We start from the raw sequence: 21,156 nt of genomic DNA, 5'->3' as shown, positions 1-21,156 counted from the left end.
ATTTTTATGATCCGTTCCTTGAGGCTTCTAATGGAGAGTGACAATTGTTGTTTACTCCGGGGATTTAAATGGGTTAGTTGGGTTCCGATTAAAATTAATTATTTTATTTGACATGTGATTTCCAATAAGGTTCCAGTGGCTAAAAATCTTGTTAATGGAGGTGTTAATTTGGTGTTGTTGACTTGTTCTGTCTGTTACTTGAATGATGAGGAGGTGGATCATATTTTCTTCAAATGTAACTTTTCAACACAGATTTGGAGTTGGTTTATCACCTGGAGTGGGTTGTTAGCTTCGATTCCTGGGGATAGACTGGAATTGCTTACGATGTTGGCAACCCCAGTTTCTGATAAAAAGAAGAAAAAACTCAAACTTACCCTCATTTACTCTGTGATTTGGTTAATCTGGAAAGCACGAAATTCTTTGATGTTCAACAAAGAGAGATGAGATCCCTTACGAATTGGCGGATGATATCCAGTTAGTTTCATTTAATTGGATTAAACATAGATCTTCTTTTAATTTCATTAATTGGTTTGTGTGGTGTATTGACCCTTGTAATACATGTACTCTGTAATTTTGTCTATCGCCTTGCTAATTTTTTTAATACATTCGACGTTCAAAAAAAATTAAAATCAAGTTTATAATCAATATTTTTTTGGAACCGACAAACATATTAAAAAGGGGCCACCATCTAACAAGTGGCTAGATGGGGTAGAAAAAGAAACAAGAACAATACAAAGTTTTACAAGGAGATGAATGGGCTAATACACCACTAAATCCATATATAACAACATTTTTTTCCGCCTATGTTTAATCCATGTGTACACAATGGATTTTGCGTTATAAGCCACCTTGGTTGGGGACATGCGGATTGTTCTGAATACCAAATCGCACCTTGCTTTCCAGATCAGCCATAATGCTCGTAACAAATGATGTGAAGATTGTTCCTTTTTTCTGAAAATTCCCCCAGTTATCCACGAATGTAATTAAATCTACCACATTGCTAAGTTGAGGAACTAGGATATCACACCATTTGAATATCCAATGCCATATAGTGGCTGCAAAAGAGCATCGAATCAGGGCGTGATCTACATCTTCATTTTCAATCAAACATTGCCTGTATAGTGGGGATTCGACAGGTACACCACGTTTTAATAGAGAACATGCAGTTGGAATGCATCCCAAATTCACTCTCCATACAAAGAAGTCAACCATGATTGGAACATCATGCGTCTATTTAATTACCATGCCATCTGCCATTTGTTGTAGACTATCGATCATGCTTCTTAATGAATCTACATGGTAAATGCCATCCTCTGAAATATTGCACTTTCGATCATCAACCTGAGATTGGCTGGAAATTTCCAAGTCTAGATGTCAACACATTTAAATCTCGAATATGCTCCATAGAACTTAGAGTCGCTTTCCACTTCCAATTGAGACCATCAGTCTTGATTCTTTCATTGACTCTACATATTTTACATTTCTCCATTTGATACAGGTCTGGAAATGCATTTTTGAGAGTGTCATTGCCACACCAATTGTCAAGACAGAACATAATGTCATCTCCCGATTTGACCTTTTTTATAACATCTTCAATATTAATACCCGATTTGAATATATCATCTTTAGTTCCTGCTATGTTGTTCTAAACACCTGTGATAACTTTATTGGATATGTAGTCTGAATGTTTGTTTTTTGAAGATTATGTATCCATGTGATGACATGATTCTATAATGTATTTTTTTTAAGTCCTTAACCTCCACGGCCACTTGACAATGAGCGATAAATTGAATTTCCTGAGTGACCCCAGCCCTATACCTCCAACCTCTTTTGGCGCTATCACTTTCTCCTATGCCACCCAACTAATTTTCTTTTTGTTTTTAGTACCGCTTCATAGAAATTTCCTTCTAATCTTCTTAAGTGTGTTAATAACCCTTACCGGTGCTACAAAAAGTGAGAATAAAAAGGATGGGAGACTTCCAAGAACTACTTTTTTAACATTAACCGACCCCCCATGGATAGATTGTGTGCCTTCCATGAAAACGAATCTCACAATGATAATAATAAAATTACATTATTCAATTGAAAACACATAATTCTAAGAAAAAAAATACAATATATTGTTTTCATTGTCAATAAGTGTTCTGTATATATATGTTCCACCAAATTTGAGTAGATATTATCGTTTCTATGTTACGTATTCTTGACTATTATCTTGGTAACATTATAGCTCAGTTCCAATTCTACAATTATTAGTTGAATATCAGTGTCATCAAAGCTACAAAATGTTTTATCTTTGTCATCTAAATATGTTATGTAATATGATGCATGTTCGGCCTCATCTGATGACAAAGAAAATGTCAAAGATGATGTCCAAAAATAATTAACCTTTCAATTATAACTTAATTTTGACAAGAGTTTAGAAAATGAGATATGTTAAATCTTTTTTTACCAAAGCAATTTTGGCCTACGGTATCATATGTATTGAAAATGTGACTCCCTACAAGTGGTCAATAGTTTACGTCTCATAGTGGACAAAATATGTAGATTTAGGAGTAGTATTATATGGATATGTGAGTTAGCCGTAATTGTTCAATAGTTGAACAAGAGAAGAATTCTAGACTATTCCTAGGGTTGGCCGAATTTTGCCTAAGCCTCTAGGGTTTCTTGACTACCCCATGTGGATTATATGGATAATAAGGATACTATATAAAGTCATATTTGAAATAATATTATTTTATTTCAAATTAGGGTTATCTAGGGTTTTCACATCAGCTATAAATAGGGCTTCTTGGACTCTCTATTTTCGTCCTATGCATACCTAGAGCAATTAGAGTCGAATTTCTGCTTCCATCTCCTCTCTCCCCTCAAGTCTTCCTTTGCTAGGGTTTGAGTGCAAACCCTAATCCTAATTATTTTCGATAATAATAGTATATTCTAGGGTTATTTGATGTTCATAGACTATAGCTATCAATAGAGAAAACTTAGATCCAAAGTAGGTTGCATGTGAACTTAAGGGTTGCGTTATTTCGCCTCATGTTTTATTTTATAACCTACAAAACATATCAGTGGTATTAGAGCCATAGTTTTCTATTTAATTGTGCCTAATAGTGAATAGATCAAAATTAGGGTTTGTAGAAATTAAAACGTAATGGGATTGAATTTTCGCAAATGGCTAGGGTTCTTGAAACCTTAGCCTCCACTCCTTAAATTTCGAAAATCCTAAGGTTTCCTTAGGGTTTCATGTTTATCAGTCTATGTAAATCAGTGATGGTACACTGGTAAATTTGGATGATGACACGTTTATTAATGATGGTACAATAGTAAATTTAGATGAGCCATCTAACTACAAGGAAGCAATGGCGAGCCCTAAAGCTACCAAGTGGAAAGAGGCAATGAATAGCAAGATCCAGTCTATGTATGATAACCAAGTTTGGAATTTGATTGATTATGTACCAGGTCGAAAGACAGTTGGGTGCAAATAGATCTTCAAGAAGAAGACTGACATGGATGAAAATGTACACACTTTCAAGGCATGACTGGACGTGAAAGGCTTTACCCAAACCCAAGGGATTAACTATGATGAGACCTTTTCACCCGTGGTCAAGATAAAGTTTAGCAGGATAATGCTTGCCATAACTGATTTTCATGATTATGAAATATGGATGTCAAAACTTCTTTCCTAAATGAAAAGTTAGATGAGGATGTTGACATGAGCCAACAAAAGGGTTTTGTACATGCAAAGTTTCCTAATATAGTGTGTAAGCTTGAGAAATCCATTTATGGATTGAAACAAACGTCTTTCAACTGGAATCTTTGCTTCCATGAGAAAGTCAAAGAGTTTGGTTTCTCAAGGAGTGAGGATGAGTCTTGTGTGTATGTTAAAGCTAATGGGTGTATTGTGACCTTCCTAGTATTGTATGTTGATGACATACTTCTTATGGGAAACGACATTCCGACCTTGGAAAAAGTGAAATCCTGGCTTGGAAAGTGTTTCGCCATGAAGGATTTAGGGGAAGTGGTCTATATTCTTGGGATAAGGATTTTGAGGGATAGAAGGAATAGACTTTTTGGTCTTAGTTATAGTACATAATTGGACAAGGTGAAACATCCCAAAATTCAAGACCAAAAATTTCATTTTTAAATCATTCAATAAAACGATAGTTATCAAAATCTTCTTATCAAAATGTAAATCATAGTATCTCAACATCATATAAAAAACACATGTCAATATATCAGAGTAAAACATCCCAAGCTAAACATAATGGTGTGTGCACTGCAGTCATCCCGAGCTCTTCCCTTTGCTACCAGAAGTACTTGAAACCAAAAATGAAAACTGTAAGCACGAAGCTTAGTGAGTCTCCTCAAACTACCACATACCATACACATAATCATAAAGTCACATAATAACATAACATAGGCCTCGCCCGCTTCATCGGGCCCCGCCCGACATCGAGCAAAGCTTGGTATACATATAAACATATCAACAAATACATATAAATAATCATTTAACATAAACATATAAACATTCTTCGGGTCCCGCCCGATATCGAACCGAAATCCGGAAGCATACTAACATTCCTCGGGCATTGATCGACATCGGACTGAAATCTGGAAACATACAAATACAGACACATGCAAGAATCACGAAGACATCAAGCATACAAAACATAAACATATAAACATTCCTTGGGCCACACCCGAAATTGGAACGAAATCCGAAAGCATACTAACATTCCTCGGACATTGCCCGAGATTAGACCTTAGTCTGAAACATACTAACATACATAAACGGGCCGACATTGGTGTCTTCGACTCGTTCCTACAGGAGGAAACTCACCTCGCACTACTAAAGTCCTGCGAATAAATCTTTGGCTGGTGGCTAACAGATCCTCGAATTGTCAACATCAAAACAAAACCCAATTAATCATTTGGGTTTCAATGCATAACCATAAAACCACACTCAAGATAAAAGGACCATTTTACCCCTAACCTAGCTTGGTCCAAGACCCAAGCCCAAACTCATACTCTGAATGCCCAAAAGCCAGATAATAAATCAAGGCCCAATATATGGCCCAAATTTCCAAATTGGGCCCAAAACTCTACATGGTCTTACCTTAAGCCCAACCATTTATTCTAGTCCAAACACTTGGCATTCTGATGGTCCTATATCTCATAATCATCAAGGCCCAATTATGGCCCAATTTTCTAAATTGGGCCCAAGCCTTTTCGATGGACCTTATCCTAAAGCCCAATAATTTCCTTAGTCCATAAACTCGTTCCTAATGAAGGCTCGCAACAACTTAGTCCAAGAATTGGCCCAACAAGAACCCAAACCTAATTAGGGTTTTCACATATAATGACGTTTAAGGTTAAGTGTTCTTACTTAACCCATTAAGGACTTAATCCATTAATTCCATCACTCCACTAGGCCATTCATACAATATAGTCAGACAAAATTCATAATTCCAATCTAACAGTCCAAATGCGGGTCCCGACAAGTCCCAAATAACAGTCTACAAGATTAGGGTTTTCTAAACCCTAATTAGGGTTCCAACCCCAAACACAAGTCAATTAGTCCAATGATTAGGTTTTTAGGTTAATTATGGTTTCACTAGGTCGAGCACCACCCACTACCACCTTGGGCGGTGGTGGCCGACGATGGTGGTGGTGGTTTTTCCATCAATCATTCCATAAAAATGCTTAAACAAGTCCCATTCTACTAAACACACTTATAACACCATAACGTACACACACAACCACCACCATACAGTGGCTGGTGGTGGTGAAGTGGTGGCAACCACCACCTCATGGTGGTGGCGGTGAATTTCCGGCCAAATAAAGCACACACACATATGCAATAGACTTGTAGCAGCAACACATGACACTAACACAAAGTAAAATCTCAGAAAAACACACCCGATATGGCTGCCCTTGAGGTGGCAGCGACAGTCGGAGCAACGGCAGAAATCCTTCAACCGCTCGGAGTGGCGGCGACAGCGGCGCATCAACAAAAAAGAACGGAGACGAGGAAGGTGCACAGTCTCTAATGGGGCACAACGACAGCGATGTCGCAGTTCGTTCTTTCAGCCTCTTCTGCCTCTACTTCCAACAACCGGCTCGTCGATCCTTCAATCGTCGGCTGCAATGGTGGTGGTGTAGCTGGTGGCTCGCGACTTCGACGACGGCTAGGAGGCGGCGGCGGCGACCGACTGGAGAGGTCATAGGTGGCAACTGGTGAAGAGTTAGGGTTATGGTTTGAAAGTGGCAACCTTAAAACGAGAGGGGAAGATCATCGGGTTCAAGTCCCGTGCCCATCCAAACTTCCACACAAATTTGTCACAACCAGTCCCTCATTTCCGAAATGGTTTCAACTTAGCTCTAATATTTACCAATTATACCCTGACTTCTGAAATCCTTTTCAATTTAAATCCATAATTTACCAAACAACCCTCAGCCTTCCAAATTCTTTACAAAACTAATCCGGAAATTACACTTAACCCCTAATATTCAACAGTTATGACATTTAATTCCCAAAACCAATGCCTTGCTAAATTATTCCGAAATTACGGCTACAATACCATCAAAAAGATAATATAATATGCATCTATGGGTTTAAGGCTTATTATTTATTTACTTATTTTATTTAATTTAAAATGGAATGTTACACAAGGTACTAAAACAGTTTAGTATAGAAAAATCTAAGAAAGAGGAACTACCCATTCATAGTACTGTTAAGTTGAGTAAGACTCAAAGCCCCAATACAAATGAAGAGATAGCTTATATGAGTCGAGTCCCATATGCTTCAGCTGTAGGATCGATCATGTATTCTATGACATGTACTCGTCCTGATGTGTCTTATGCTTTGATCATGGTTAGTTGATTTTAGGGCAATCCTGGCATAGCTTATTGGACTATAGTGAAAAACATTCTTAAGTATTTTTGAAAGACAAAGGAAATGTTTCTAGTCCTTGGTGGCAGTGATACGTAGAGAGTGAGTGGATATAGTGATTCTAGCTTCCATACAGATCGAGACAACTTTTGTTCTTAGTCGGGATGGGTATTTTTGTTAATCGGTGGAGCGATTACTTGGAAGAGTTCCAAACAAAACGGCGTCCGATTCTACTTGTGAATTAGAGACATCGCAACAAGTGAAGCATCAAAGGAAGTGTCTTGGTTGAAGAACTTTATCGGTGGTATCAGAGTACTCCTGACCATTCAAGAGCTAATGGAATTTTTCTGTGATAATGAAGGTGCGGTTGCTTTGACCAAAGACCCAAGGATCATGGCAGATCCAAACATATCGATAGAAAATACCATTACATCATACATAGGGTTGAAGAATGTCATCACCTGGTGAAGAGAGTATATTCAGAAGATAATCATGCAGATCCTTTCACAGAGGCTCTAAGTAGGGTCAAGCATAACCAGCATGCTAGGAGCATAGGCTTGAGAGATGATATTAGTTTTAATATTTAAATGATAGTTTGAAACATGTAACAAAATAAATGTAATTTATTTTGGTGAATAAATAATAGAGATTATTTATTAGTATGGTTACTATCTTTTTCAATTTTTTATTCTTGTGTTTCGCTTTGCATGTTTTACTTCCTGAATAATGTGATTATTCATATTCCAGAGTCAATCATACTTCTTAAAGTAGGTAGTGAATTAAGACTTTCAAGAATTGAATTGAAGATTGTCTATGGGGATTAGACATTGCAATAAGATTACTACAATGTTTATGAGTACTTAGAAAATGAGGATTTTGAGTATTAGATAAACCCATGCTCAGAGAATCACTTCATGGATTATATCACGAGTAATTATGAGACAATAATATCTTTTATTCTTAAAACATAGATATATAAGTTGTATTGCAAAAACACATCAGTAACGTAAGTCAAAGTTTATTCGTTCCTTGTGCCCTAACGGGAAAAGTGATATCTTGTTGGGTTATGAGCATAACATCATTCCTATGGTGTACATGCAACCCTAATTGCTTTGATCTAGGTCTTTCTAATTTGAACATACAACTATGAATACCAAAGCAATAAACCCTAATCTAGCATGCTTATTTCGAAATTGACATAATAAACAAGTTACAATGATTACCTCAACTTGTTATGTAGTAATAACAAGTTAATCCTTCTTGATCTTGACTTCTGAAAGTTTAGTGCCCCAAGTGTTGCACCTCTAATGGAGTCACAAACCCTCTTGCAACAAGATGACTTCGGAGAGAATAAGAATTCAGCCAGGGTTTCCCAGAAACTCATATGGACGAATTCTACTAGCTTAGGGTTCTACTTATAGTTGAGGCTATTAGGGTTTTAAGGTGGAAACCCTAACTTCCTTTCTTAGGCCTTAAGCAATCCATGGAGCCCTTCTAAAAATCCCCTTGTACGAAATCTTTATGGGCTTTCCATATATTTCTTCCAATCCCTTTCTATTAGGAATCCATAGCCCAACTAGCAACTATTAGATAATTGCAATATCAGCCCCCTTTATTTAATCAGTCTCTTTTGATCACCAAATTAATTCCAAATTATTTTCTAATCAATACTAATTAAATAATATGGTTTCCAAATAATATATTAATCTTGTAATATATTAATAAAACCATTTTTGGTACGAATTTATTATTCATATAATAAATTCTACTCTCTCTCCTCTTGTCATCCTATCAAGTTACATGAGTGAAGGCAACCCAAAATGACCATGCTCATAATAAAATCAAGTACATACCAAAAATAGTTATGGGCTTAGACACCTAATCCAACAGTCTCCCACTTAGATAAGTCTAATAACTATTTTGCAAGTACGACTTCAGAATCTGGTTAGCAATCATAGCTTTCAAAAGCCGCTATCGAACTCTCATCTTATCAGTAATGCATCCTTTAGATAAAGGATCATATATTCCTCCATTCTTGATATCGTATAGACATGAGACATTGATTATAATCATTCTCTCAGTTTATGTGTTGTTTCCTGATTTCCGATTTAAGACGACTAGCTAATTGAACAAATCAAATCAGTCTAGGCTTGGCCAAGCGCTTTAGGGTGTCATCACTAAATCATCGAGGGGCCCACATATATCACTTTTATCCTCTTAGGTTAAAAGGAATGGATAAACTTCGACTCGTATGCTTGCTCTATTTGCTCATCAAATCATACACAACAATACGTTTTATAACACCAAGTTACTGGTGCGTTTACGTATTATCAATGTGCAACCGACTTGTAAATTGCAACTCATATCTCTCCATTTCAAGAATATAAGATATTATCGTCTCACTAATCACTCGAGATAAAATCCATGAAGTGATTCAAGTGAGTGTGGGTTTAATCCAATACTCAAATCTTATTTCATGAGCACTCATGAACACTGCAGCATACTTTTGCTATGTCCAAACGCTTTAGACAATCTATAGTCGAATTCATGACAATCTTGCCTCAATACCTACTTCTAACGTATGATCGACTGTGGATGTTTGAATAACCTAGTTATTCTGGAAGTCAAAACATGCGAAGTGAAACACAAGAATAATCAAATCCAATACGGTCTCAAACTTTGAGTATAAATAAAACACTTATTATTTAATCACCATATCGATTACACATTATTCATTGTATAATGTTCGAATAATCAACTTAATACTTGAATTATAACAATAGTTGTCCCATGCTCCAAGCATGCACACTATGTTTACCTATGGTCCTTACTTTGTGAAATATATCAATTGAAAACATTTCCAATGATGCTCATTTCACAATTCCTAATCCTTATCCCAAGTATAAGAATACCAAATTCTTGCCACTATTAGAATATGTTAGATTCTAACATTTTATGAAATGATCCTTTTGTAATGTCATAGCACCAAAGTCACCAAGACTTTACCAATGAAATTACAAAGTGCTCTATTATAGATTGTTACAAGAAAACTCCATAGATATGAAGTCTCACATTCAAAGTACATTCCTTTGAACATCCTTCCTGCATAAAAGTTTCTAATCTACATAGATTCTCAATACCTAACTCTCATTATGGAAACATTTCCATATTTCCCATACGACAACTCATTCTTAATAGAGTTTTATCTATTCATAATAATGCTAATATGGTCCATCCATTACTATACTTCCAACCGCCCAAAAGCGACCAATCCTTAGCGAACCTCAAATCGTCCTTGACAGCTGTTTAATTATTTTAGTCATATCCGGTTTTGGTCCCTTTTTCCCTCTTAATGCCCTAGGCATTTGGAAAATCAGAACGGACGAATATTGCACCATATGCTATCGATCTTATACCCCAAGCTTATGGGATACGATACGCAATGGAACGTGATACTTTGCTAGTCTCTTTCCATAATATTGCCATATATAGAATTCCCTTATGTTGAATCTTTTCAACTTAACATTTATATATGTCCTTTGACTAAATTTGATTAAAATTTCTCGATCTAAGCTTTTAGATTTGAAATGAAGTATAATATTCTCTCCCTTAATTATAGCAAAACAACCTTTCAACCTCTGCAACTTTGCGAATTGAAACTTTTGTTTTCTATAATTAATATTTCTAACTCGCAATACTTAACATAATAATCATGCTCCCACTAACATGATAATTATTTCCTTACCAACATAACACTTGTGCTCCCACTAGCTTTGACACGTATTCAGAAACCAGTTGGACTTCTAGAAATCAATACTTATTGACTTCCTTAACCAAAGTTCGTATTTCTGACATGAGATGCTACGATAAGCCTTTATCTAAGCTTCTCAAACTCATACACCTTTCCTTAGATAGCTCTTATATGTTTCTAAACAATTCTAGAACTTATAGAAATAAGTCCTAAATGTTTAGACTCTTTTGCCATTTCTCATAATCCGAACTATGAAGAGGGATGCCGTAATCATAATTGAATTGGAGAATGCAAACACCACAATCACTATCTCCTTAAAAATCTTCTAAGTGACAGCGTTTCCTCACAATAATTTCATGAAGCGGAGGGAAACCTTGCCACTTAGATTTTATGGTGTATGTGTTCATATCCATGTGAATTTGTCATAATCATAATCATAAGACAATGTTTCTGACAAATCCCAACTCATATGGACTAAACTTGTTCATTCTTTGTTTCTTGCCACTTGGAAGCACAAGGGCCAACTATGTCTTTGAAGTTGTTCAGCAACTCACCTTTATAGATCAATGAAATTTCATTGATTAAGGTGTTTTGCCTTTATGCGTTCAAATGAGAACTCATAGAACTCACATGCACAGTTAACTTAACTGGAATGGCACAAAAATAAGAATATGTCAACACGATAGGTTATATAAACCTCAAGTCATGTGCTAGTGATTATCAACTAGTTTATTCTTGATTAATTCTTGAAACTTTTCAATATCTTTAAGACTCCCACTGACCTCTTGACATATAAGATTCTCTTATCTAGAAACATTCCTTGATAAACAAATATTCAAGAGTTAGTTTGGCTTCTTATCAAGACAAACACTTCATACAATTGGTCCTAATTGGTCTTTGTCTTATCCAATACATCACAACTTACCAATTTCAAACGTACAAGAGTAAGAAAATTTTCTACTCTACATTTGATGAGTGTTATAAACCTTCTTAAATTTGCATCACTCAAGTCACAATCTTGGAGTATGACTCTAAGACTTGATTTTTGTTCGAAGTATGATTCACCTTTTTGATTTAACCATTGCAACAATTCTCGATTCCTCTACTTAGCCATACAAGTGCACTAAGGTGTCTTTAGAGGATCAATTGTGATAGGTTTTATAATCATTAAGACGGTCATAAAACACGATACAAAAGTACTCTCCCTTCTATTCAGATTAGAGAAACTTTTTATCTCTCTGCCTAATTGATTCTTCTTATTCGTTCCGCTATTCATTGAAACTTTTGGAACAATACATGGGACAATCTCATATTCAACCTTTCTCTTTACCATACGGTCAAACTGTTCGACCTTGGCCAATCCCTTTCCATTGGGAAGAGAAAACTTATCTGGAGTTCCAATGTTGCCATTGTCAATGTCAATGGAAGTTTGGGAGGCTGATCTACTAGTCAAATTTGCTTTACAGTGCGCCAAATCATTGTTGATTCAGCAGCAATAAGCAAATAGGTCAGATCAATGAGGGTCATGTCGTGGTCCATCATATATTAATCTTTAATAAACTTACTATATGATTCAGGAAGTGATTGACGAACCAAGTCAACAGCCAGCTTCCTTGAGACTCCGACACCTAACACTCCCAACTTGTCAATATGCAACTTCATCTCCAAGACATGAGCACATATAGACTTTCCATCTTCGTGTTTGCTTGCCAATAGGGCTTGAGTGACCTTGAACTTTTCAAGTCTACGAACACGTGGGTCAAGGAGAATTATTGGAGGAGGTGGAGGAAGTGAATTATGATTTTCATTTCCATGATCCAACCGTGGAACATCATCTTCATGTGGAAAGCGTTTTCCAAAGGATTCAGGAAGACCATAGATGTTAGAATTTGACATCTACAAGAGGGAGAAAATTCAAGTTAGTTGATAAAGGTCCTTAATATGACACCCAAATGAAATATCAAGGCTAGGACCCAAAACAATATTCTACAATTTGGAAGAGGGATGTCGTAATCCAATTACAGAATATTTGAAGGTAGGTAAATGATGATTTACCAATTTCCACTATGAAAAACGAAAATTGAATATTAGGCCTCAAATGAATTGAAACTCCTAGATCTTTTGAGATTCATTGAACTTTTCAATGGCATGTTTAATCTCGAATATGCCCTTCATGTTTGCGACTGGGATGCCGAGGATCTCAAACAAGGTGTGGATAACCATGCAAATTAGCTTGGTACTCTCGAAGATGTATATCACCTAATCAATGTGTTGGTTAACCACACACGCTCCATTGATCTATGATAATCTACGAGCTACCCATTGCCATCCTTCATTGGTCCCATATTAGTGTGCCGATTAACCACACACGCTCCACTAACGACCAACAAGGTGCAATGTGCAATTTCATGGATTATCACAAACTCCACATTTTTCGTAAAGTAACTAAGATTTGGGAATTTATAAAAGTGTTTAGTTACTTCGTATTTCATTATACTTATAATGGAAGGTTGTGTCCTATCCTACCCGTTCGGCTAACGACCCTCCACTCGTCAAGAGTGGGGTGGGGTGAGTAAGAGTGCATAACCAATGACGGTCATTTTACAGGCCACTTCCTTAAACACCCCTTATAGACCAGCTTCGTGAATGAGGCCTACTAATCGGTAAGACTGACATTTTACTTATACATATATAATATATTAGACTTTTAATTTTATATAGTATAAGGGTGTATTTTATACTTTTAATTATCTCTTTTAATTAAACACTTAATTAATTTAATAAAACCATAAGGGTGTTATTTGAACTTTTCAAGGCACTAGGGTTTTAGAATTTAATATTTCAAAATTAACACCTTTTAATTAAATTTTAAATTACAAAACCCGAGGACAAATTTTGAAACCTTTCAAAAAATTAGGGTTTTTAATTTCAAATTTAAACTATAAAACCTAAAGGATGTAATTTAAAACTTTTTCTAAATTAATAGGTTAAATATTTGAATCAAAATAATCCTATATCATCCATATTTAACCAAATCCACCAAATCTGATACGGATATCCATATCAATCATAAAAATCGAATTTAGGCAAGAAAAACTAGTCTTGGTAGTAATCCTCATCAAAATCTGGCCATAAAATCGAAAATCCCGGTACCAGAGCACTCAGCTCGTCGAATCCACTATGGAACTCGTCGAGTTCATGCAACTCGTCGAGTCAGCCAGTCAGACAGCAAGTTTCAATTTTCTAATTTTTTGGCAGTTCACTTTTGCATCTATTCAATAGAAAAACGACCTAGGCTCTGATACCATTGTTGGGTTATGAGCATAACATCATTACTATGGTGTACATGCATTTGCCATCCCCATTTCACGGCCAGAAAAGACCGATTTGTTTATGTTTTATTTAAAAATCAGACTAATAATTTAAATAAAAGAGTTGCAGAATTTGTTCCCAACACAAAATTTGATAAAAATTTATCAAAGCATTTCCGTAGAAATGTATTTCATTAAAAAGACTTGGGATATCATATTCGATATAGATCAAAAGCATAAACATTACAACATAAGCCTTACTACATTATTTCATATCTATAGGCCTATATCCGTAATCCCTCATCCAAAACATCATATCTATGCTCGAGGGCCACTATCTATAATATATGAAACTGAGTGGGTCAGGCTTGGGAGCCTGGTGAGCACATAGGGTTTTCAACCCACAATAAATAAGTTATTTAATTTGATCAACCAACAATAACTCGATCACCCGTTCCCGTTATCCTCACTTTACGTCCCTAAAACACCTATCATAAGGGACCTGGCCTAAGGATCATCATCGGGATGGACACTACTTCTAAGGGGGTTCCCTAGCAATAATTTTCCTAAAGGCAACCATGGATGAAGTACACCGGTGAACACATCGTTCACAAACACCTACAGGTTGCGAGCCTGCTAGCATTCCACTGGACTGTCTAGAAGAGTCCGTGGTCGTCATCCATACTCCGCTAGATGACAGAATCAACAACAACAACATCGAGACCTCTCATCATTTTATCACACATCGTCTTATTACATCTACCCATGTTTTACCCCAACATTTTTGTAGATATAAAATACATATACAGTTTAAATCATTTAAAACGTGTATAAAAATCATTCCTCCAACATAGACATGAAGTATTCAGATAATATGCATACATAGCACATAATTTATATAAAATACTTCATATCTATGTGTAAGATGAAAGTAACTATGCACTCACCTGATTAGGTGGTGACTCGGTACTCGGATAACACTTCGTTATCTCAAAACAATTTTCCCTTGACAAAACCTAGTATCAATACCACTAGGGTTTAGTCTAACGTTAACCGCGACTAATCAATAGTCTAGCTATTATTATTGTTATATAAGCATTAAAAAACACTCTATATCACTCATATTAATAGCCCAAATAATTATTTTAAGTTCCTAATAATGTTACTATAATTAAATAAAAGCTATATTAAAAATAGCGTAGGCATAGCTCACTTACAACGAGTTTTCTCGAAAACCGGGCTTCGCTTGGAGCAGTGTTTCCAAACCGAAAGACCCTTTTTCTCAGGACTCCAGGAGCCTCGAGGCTTCCTTCGGGTGCTAGGGGTTTACCTAGACTTTAGGGGGCTTAAAGGGGGGGGGGGGGGCTAGAGAGAAGTTCTAGAGAGAGAAGGAGAAGATGGGGAGGTGTGAGAATGAATGGAAACCGACACCTCTATTTATAGGAGGCTGAAGGAAGATTCACATCCTGAATCTCTTGATGTTCATGTCGTGAGTGTGCTTGGGCTCCAAGTCACAGCCTGGTGCTGACAGATGGCATCGCACACAGGGTGGAAATCAACCGATTTTCAAAAATTTATAAATTTCTCATACGAGCTTCGTTTTCGATGTTCTTTATATCCACGCGTATGTAAAAATAAGATCTACAACTTTCATTATGACTCCATCGGCTAATTCTTGACCGATCTTAAATTTAACAGTACAAGGAGATTAGACTGTTAAATGACCGCGAAGAATTCGTAACTCCTTCATACGAACTCCTTTTTCGTCCGTCTTTTTACTGCTGAGTTCCTATTAATGAGATATTCAACTCTCATTTAGGTCACGTAGGCCAAAAACCGCTCGAACTAAAATTCAAGTTTCGGGCCTTGCACTGCTAAGCCGAATCTCAGAAAAATCATAACTTCCTCATACGAAGTCAGATTTGGGCGTTCTTTTTAGGGATGTTCTTGGTTTAACATATTCTATGAATTTGGTTTAGATTACTAAGGCCAAAAAGTCTTCTATCGTAAATTCACTTTTACGCCTCCCGGTGTCGTGTCGGTTTCGTCATTAAACTTCGATGGGTCATAACTTCTTCATTATAACTCGGATTTCGGCGTTCTTTATATATCCAGAATCCTTGTTTCGACCACTACAACTTTATGTAAAGATATTGGGTTGATCTGACACTTTACTTTTGATGCTTATTTTTATCCTTTATTTATTATACATTTATAAATAAGTAATAAGCACATAAATGCACATAATTCACATAGTACTCAAATATTTCATCTTTATTACTTCAAAAAAGAGTTACAATAGTTGACCTGGACTATTACTTCATCTAGTAATGCTTAGCCCCGAAACACGAGCGTTACAATTCTCTCTCCCCTTAGGATGATTCCGTCCCGGAATCATGCATCGGCAAACAGATGTAGATAGCGACTCATCATGTCACTTTCTGTTTCCCAAGTGAGACTCGTGATGGGTTTTGGTCATAAGACATCCTATGTGCTCATACAAACCCTAATGCTTGGATCTAGGTTTCTCTATTGTACATGCTTTGAATCCAAGACTATAAACCCTAATTCTAGCATGCAAGTAATCATATTAGATATTAGAATAGGTTTATAAAGTTACCTTGATTGTTATGTAGTAATAACAATCCCAATTCCTCCTTTGAATTGACTTTGGAAGGCTTAGAGTCACAAGTGTCACTCCTCTAATGGTTCACAAACACCATAAGCAAGAGGATGAAGAGGAGAGAGGATGGAGGCTGCCCAAAACGTGTTCTAACCCTAGAAAAGAAGTTCCCCACGTTTTTGGGTCATAAGGGTCTTATATATAGTAAGGCTATTAGGGTTATCTAACAAGGAAACCCTAATTTGGTTGCTTAAACCCTAAGCAACCCATTGAGCCCTTTCTTAAAGCCTTGGACGACTTCATATGGGCTTCCCCCATAGAATTCGTCCACTTACAATAAAAGGCAATCCATGGCCAAATTGCAATTATCTTATAATTACAATTCCAGTCCCTTAAGTTTAATTAATCTCTTTTAGTCACAAAACTAATTACCAATTAATTATTGACTAATATTAATTAAACAATATGATTTCTCCTTTAATATATTATTCTCATAATATATTAATAAATCATATTTAATCATTTCTCTCCATAATTTATCCTATCAAGTTGCTTCGGTGAAGGCAACCCAAAAGGACCATGCACCATCGGGTCAAGTACATACCAAAATAGTTATGGACTTAGACACTAATCCAACAACTCGGACCATTCGAATGTTTCCATCAGACTAGCACTAATTCAACCATCTTGCGTCGTAACTTCTTAGTCTTACGGTCAACAATTGCCTCGGGCTCTTCGATCAGCCTCTTATTCTCATCCATCCTTAACTCTGAGATTGGAATTATTTCGGGAACTTCTCTCGTGAATTTCCTCAAATAACACATATGCAAAGTGTTATGAATACCATCTAGTTCTTTTGGTAATTCGAACTTGTAAGCTTGGTTCCCAATCTTCTAAAAAACCTTGAACGGTCCAATAAACCTCAGACTCAGATTTCCTCGTTTTCAGAATCTTATAAGTCCCTTCCAATGTGAGACTTTAAGCAAAACCGAATCCCCAACTTCGAAGGTCATCGATCATCTCTTCTTATCAACATAGCTCTTTTGATGATCCTGAGCTGCTAACATCCTTTCCCGGATCACTTTTAGCTTTTTAGCAGTCTCATGGACTATCTCGGGGCCCATAAACTGCTTTTCTCTGGCCTCAAGCCAACAAGACGGCGTACGACACTTCTGTCCAGACAAAGCTTGATAGGGTGCCATTTTGATGCTCGAATGGAAACTATTATTGTAGGAAAATTCTACCAAAGGTAAGTGCTCATCCCAGTTACCTTGGAACTCGAGGGTACATGCTCTCAGAATATCTTCCAGTGTTTGAATCGTTCTTTCGCTTTGACAATCAGTCTGCGGATGGTAAGATGTACTCAAACACAACTTCGTACCAAATTCCTCTTGTAGACTTCTCCAAAACCTTGACGTGAAACGACTATCATGATCTGATACAATCATTAGAGGAACACCGTGAAGTCTTACCACTTCCTTCACGTAAGCATTTGCAAGCTTATCCATAGAACACTTATCGTTGGTTGTTATAAAGTGTTCACTCTTGGTGAAATGATCCACGACTACCCAAATCATGTCGTGACCATTCTTCATCTTGGGTGGTTTAGTCACAAAATCCATGGTGATGTCTTCCCATTTACCCATGGGTACAGGTAAAGGTTCTAAACTCCCGTATGGTTTCTGATGTTGTTCCTAGAATCTTACACAAGTTACACACTCGACCACATGCTTTGCAACATCGAGCTTCATCGTCGGCCACCAGTAGTAGGGTTTTAGGTCCCTATACATTTTAGTGCTACCGGGATGAATTGAGTACATGGTGTTGTGAGCTCTTCCATCATAAGATCTCGTATCCCTCCCGTCTTAGGTACCCAAATCCTATCTTGGAATACCTTCAGCCCTTGACTGTTTGTACCGAACATTAACGTTTTTCCCAAACATTCCTCTTTTCGGTCATTCTTCTCTAAAGCTTCTTCTTGAGCTTTCTTGATGCTTTCCACAATGGTCGAGACAACTTCAATTCTCAACGCTCATGGCCTTTTCCTTTCAAGATTGACTTTTCGACTTAGACCATCGTTGAGAACATTTGCTTTACCAGGGTGGTAAAGTATATCATAGTCGTAGTCCTTGAGTAACTCTAGCTAGCGTCGTTTCCTCATATTCAATTCCTTCTGATTAAAGAGATACTGGAGACTCTTATGATCAGTGAAAAGTTTGCACTTCGTTCCATAGAGGTAATGCCTCCATATCTTTACGGAAAATACTACCACTGCCAACTCCAAGTCACGAATGGGGTAGTTCTTCTCATTCTCCTTCAATTTTCGAGATGCATATGCTATCACCGTTTCTCCTTGAGTCAAAACACATCCTAACCCGACTCCTAACGCATCGTTATACACTGCAAAGTCTTCAACTCCATCGGGTAGAGAAAGAATTGGTGCTTCACACAACTTATTCTTTAGCTTCTCGAATGCTTCTTCATGCTTCTCACTCCACATATAAGTAGTTCCTTTGTGGGTCAAAGCTGTCAATGGAGCAGCTATCGAAGAAAAGCCTTGGATAAACCTTCGGTAATATCCAGCTAATCCGAGAAAGCTTCAGATCTCTGTGGGACTTTTCGGTCGTTCCCACATCATCACAACTTCGATTTTTGCGGGGTCAACCATTATCCCTTCTTGGTTAACCACATGACCCAAGAGTTGGACTTCTCGGATCAAAAAATCACACTTGGAGAACTTTGCATACAACTTCTCCTTCTTCAGCACTTCTAATACTTTCCATAGATGCTTGCCATGCTCCTCTTGGCTTTTCGAGTAGACCAGAATGTCATCTATGAACATTATCACAGATTTTTCATGGAATGGTTTACAAACCCTGTTCATCAAATCCATGAATGCTACTGGAGCATTGGTTAGTGCAAAATACTTAACCAAGAACTCGTAGTGTCCATATCTAGTTCTGAATGCAGTCTTCTCGATATCTTGCTCTCTCACCTTCCGCTGATGATATCCCGACCTAAGATTGATCTTTGAGAAATAGCTCGAATCTTGCATCTGATCGAATAGGTCATCAATCCTTGGCAATGGATACTTTTTCTTCACTGTTGCCTTGTTCAGCTCTCGGTAGTCTATACCCATTCTCATGCTTCCGTCCTTCTTTTTCACGAATAACACCGGAGCTCCCTAGGGTGATGAACTAGGTCGAATGAAACCATTGTCCAACAACTCCTGAAGTTGCGTCATAAGCTCCTTCATCTCCGTCGGTGCTAATCGGTACGGTGCTTTTGCTATCGGTGTCGTTCCTAGCAACAAGTCTATTCGGAACTCTACTTGTCTATCAGGCGGTAATCCAGGAAGATCTTTGGGAAAGACGTCCGAATAATCACACACCACTGGTATACTCTGCACCTCATTTTTCTCCTTCTTTGCATCGATCACGAATGCCAAGTACGATGCACATCCCTTGGACAAACATTTCTTGGCTTTCATCAGGGAAATGATTCCAGAATTTACTCTGCGTTTGTCTGCGTACACCATAAATGACTCTTTTTCGGGTGGGTTTACCCTTACTATCTTCTTCTTGCAAAGAATCTCAGCATTGTTGGCGCTAAGCCAATCCATTCCCAGAACGATATCAAAACCGTTCAACTCAATGGGCAACATTTCTTTGTGGAATTCATTTCCGTTTAGGTCGATGACGATGTTCCTAATACGATTGCTAATAGGTACGAACTTGCCACTGACAACTTCCACAACTAAGGCATTATTAAGTTTTTTCTACAGGTAATGCTAGTTTCCCACCTAACTTCTGTGACACAAAGGAGTAGTTTGCTCAAGAATCAAACAATATACTGGAAGGTAAACCATTTATAAGAAAGGTACCAGAAGCGACATCTGTTACCTCCTTTGCAACCTCGAGTGTCATTTGGAAGGCCCTCACCTTCGGCTTCGGTGGAATGTTGGATCTTCCTGCCTCCTTCTTCTTCGGGAAGTCCCTTGAAATGTGCCCTTCCTCTTTGCACTCATAACAGACCTTCTTAGTGAACGTGCACTCGTTGGCATAGTGCCCGGGCTTTCTGTAACGCCCGTAGATCCGGAATAGTCAATTTAAAGATAATAGGGGTCGAAAATGACTTTTTGACAAAAGATTATTTAGAATAAATAATCTTAACCAAGTTTTAGAATATGTCTCAAGGGTTCCATACATATAAAGAACGTTGAAATCCGAGTTATAACGAAGAAGTTGTGGTCCGTCGAAGTTTTACGGCAAAACCGGCACGACACCGGGAGACGTAAATAGTGAATTTATGATGGAGGACATTTTAGCATTAGAAATCTAAACAAAATTTGTAGTATACATTAAACCGAGAACATACAAAAAAAAAGAACGCCCAAATCTGACTTCATATGAGGATGTTATGAATTTTCTAAGGTTTGGCTTAATAGTGCACAGCCCGAAACTCGAATTTTAGATCGAGCGGTTTTTTGCCTACGAGACCTAAATGAGAATTGAAGATCTCATTAATAGGACCTCAACGGTAAAAAGACAGACGAAAACAGAGTCCGTATGTAGAAGTT

Source organism: Lactuca serriola, chromosome 2 (assembly GCF_051521515.1).
Source record: "Lactuca serriola cultivar US96UC23 chromosome 2, Lser_US96UC23_V15, whole genome shotgun sequence".
Lineage (NCBI taxonomy): Eukaryota > Viridiplantae > Streptophyta > Magnoliopsida > Asterales > Asteraceae > Lactuca > Lactuca serriola.
Note: the sequence above shows the minus strand (reverse complement) of the source record.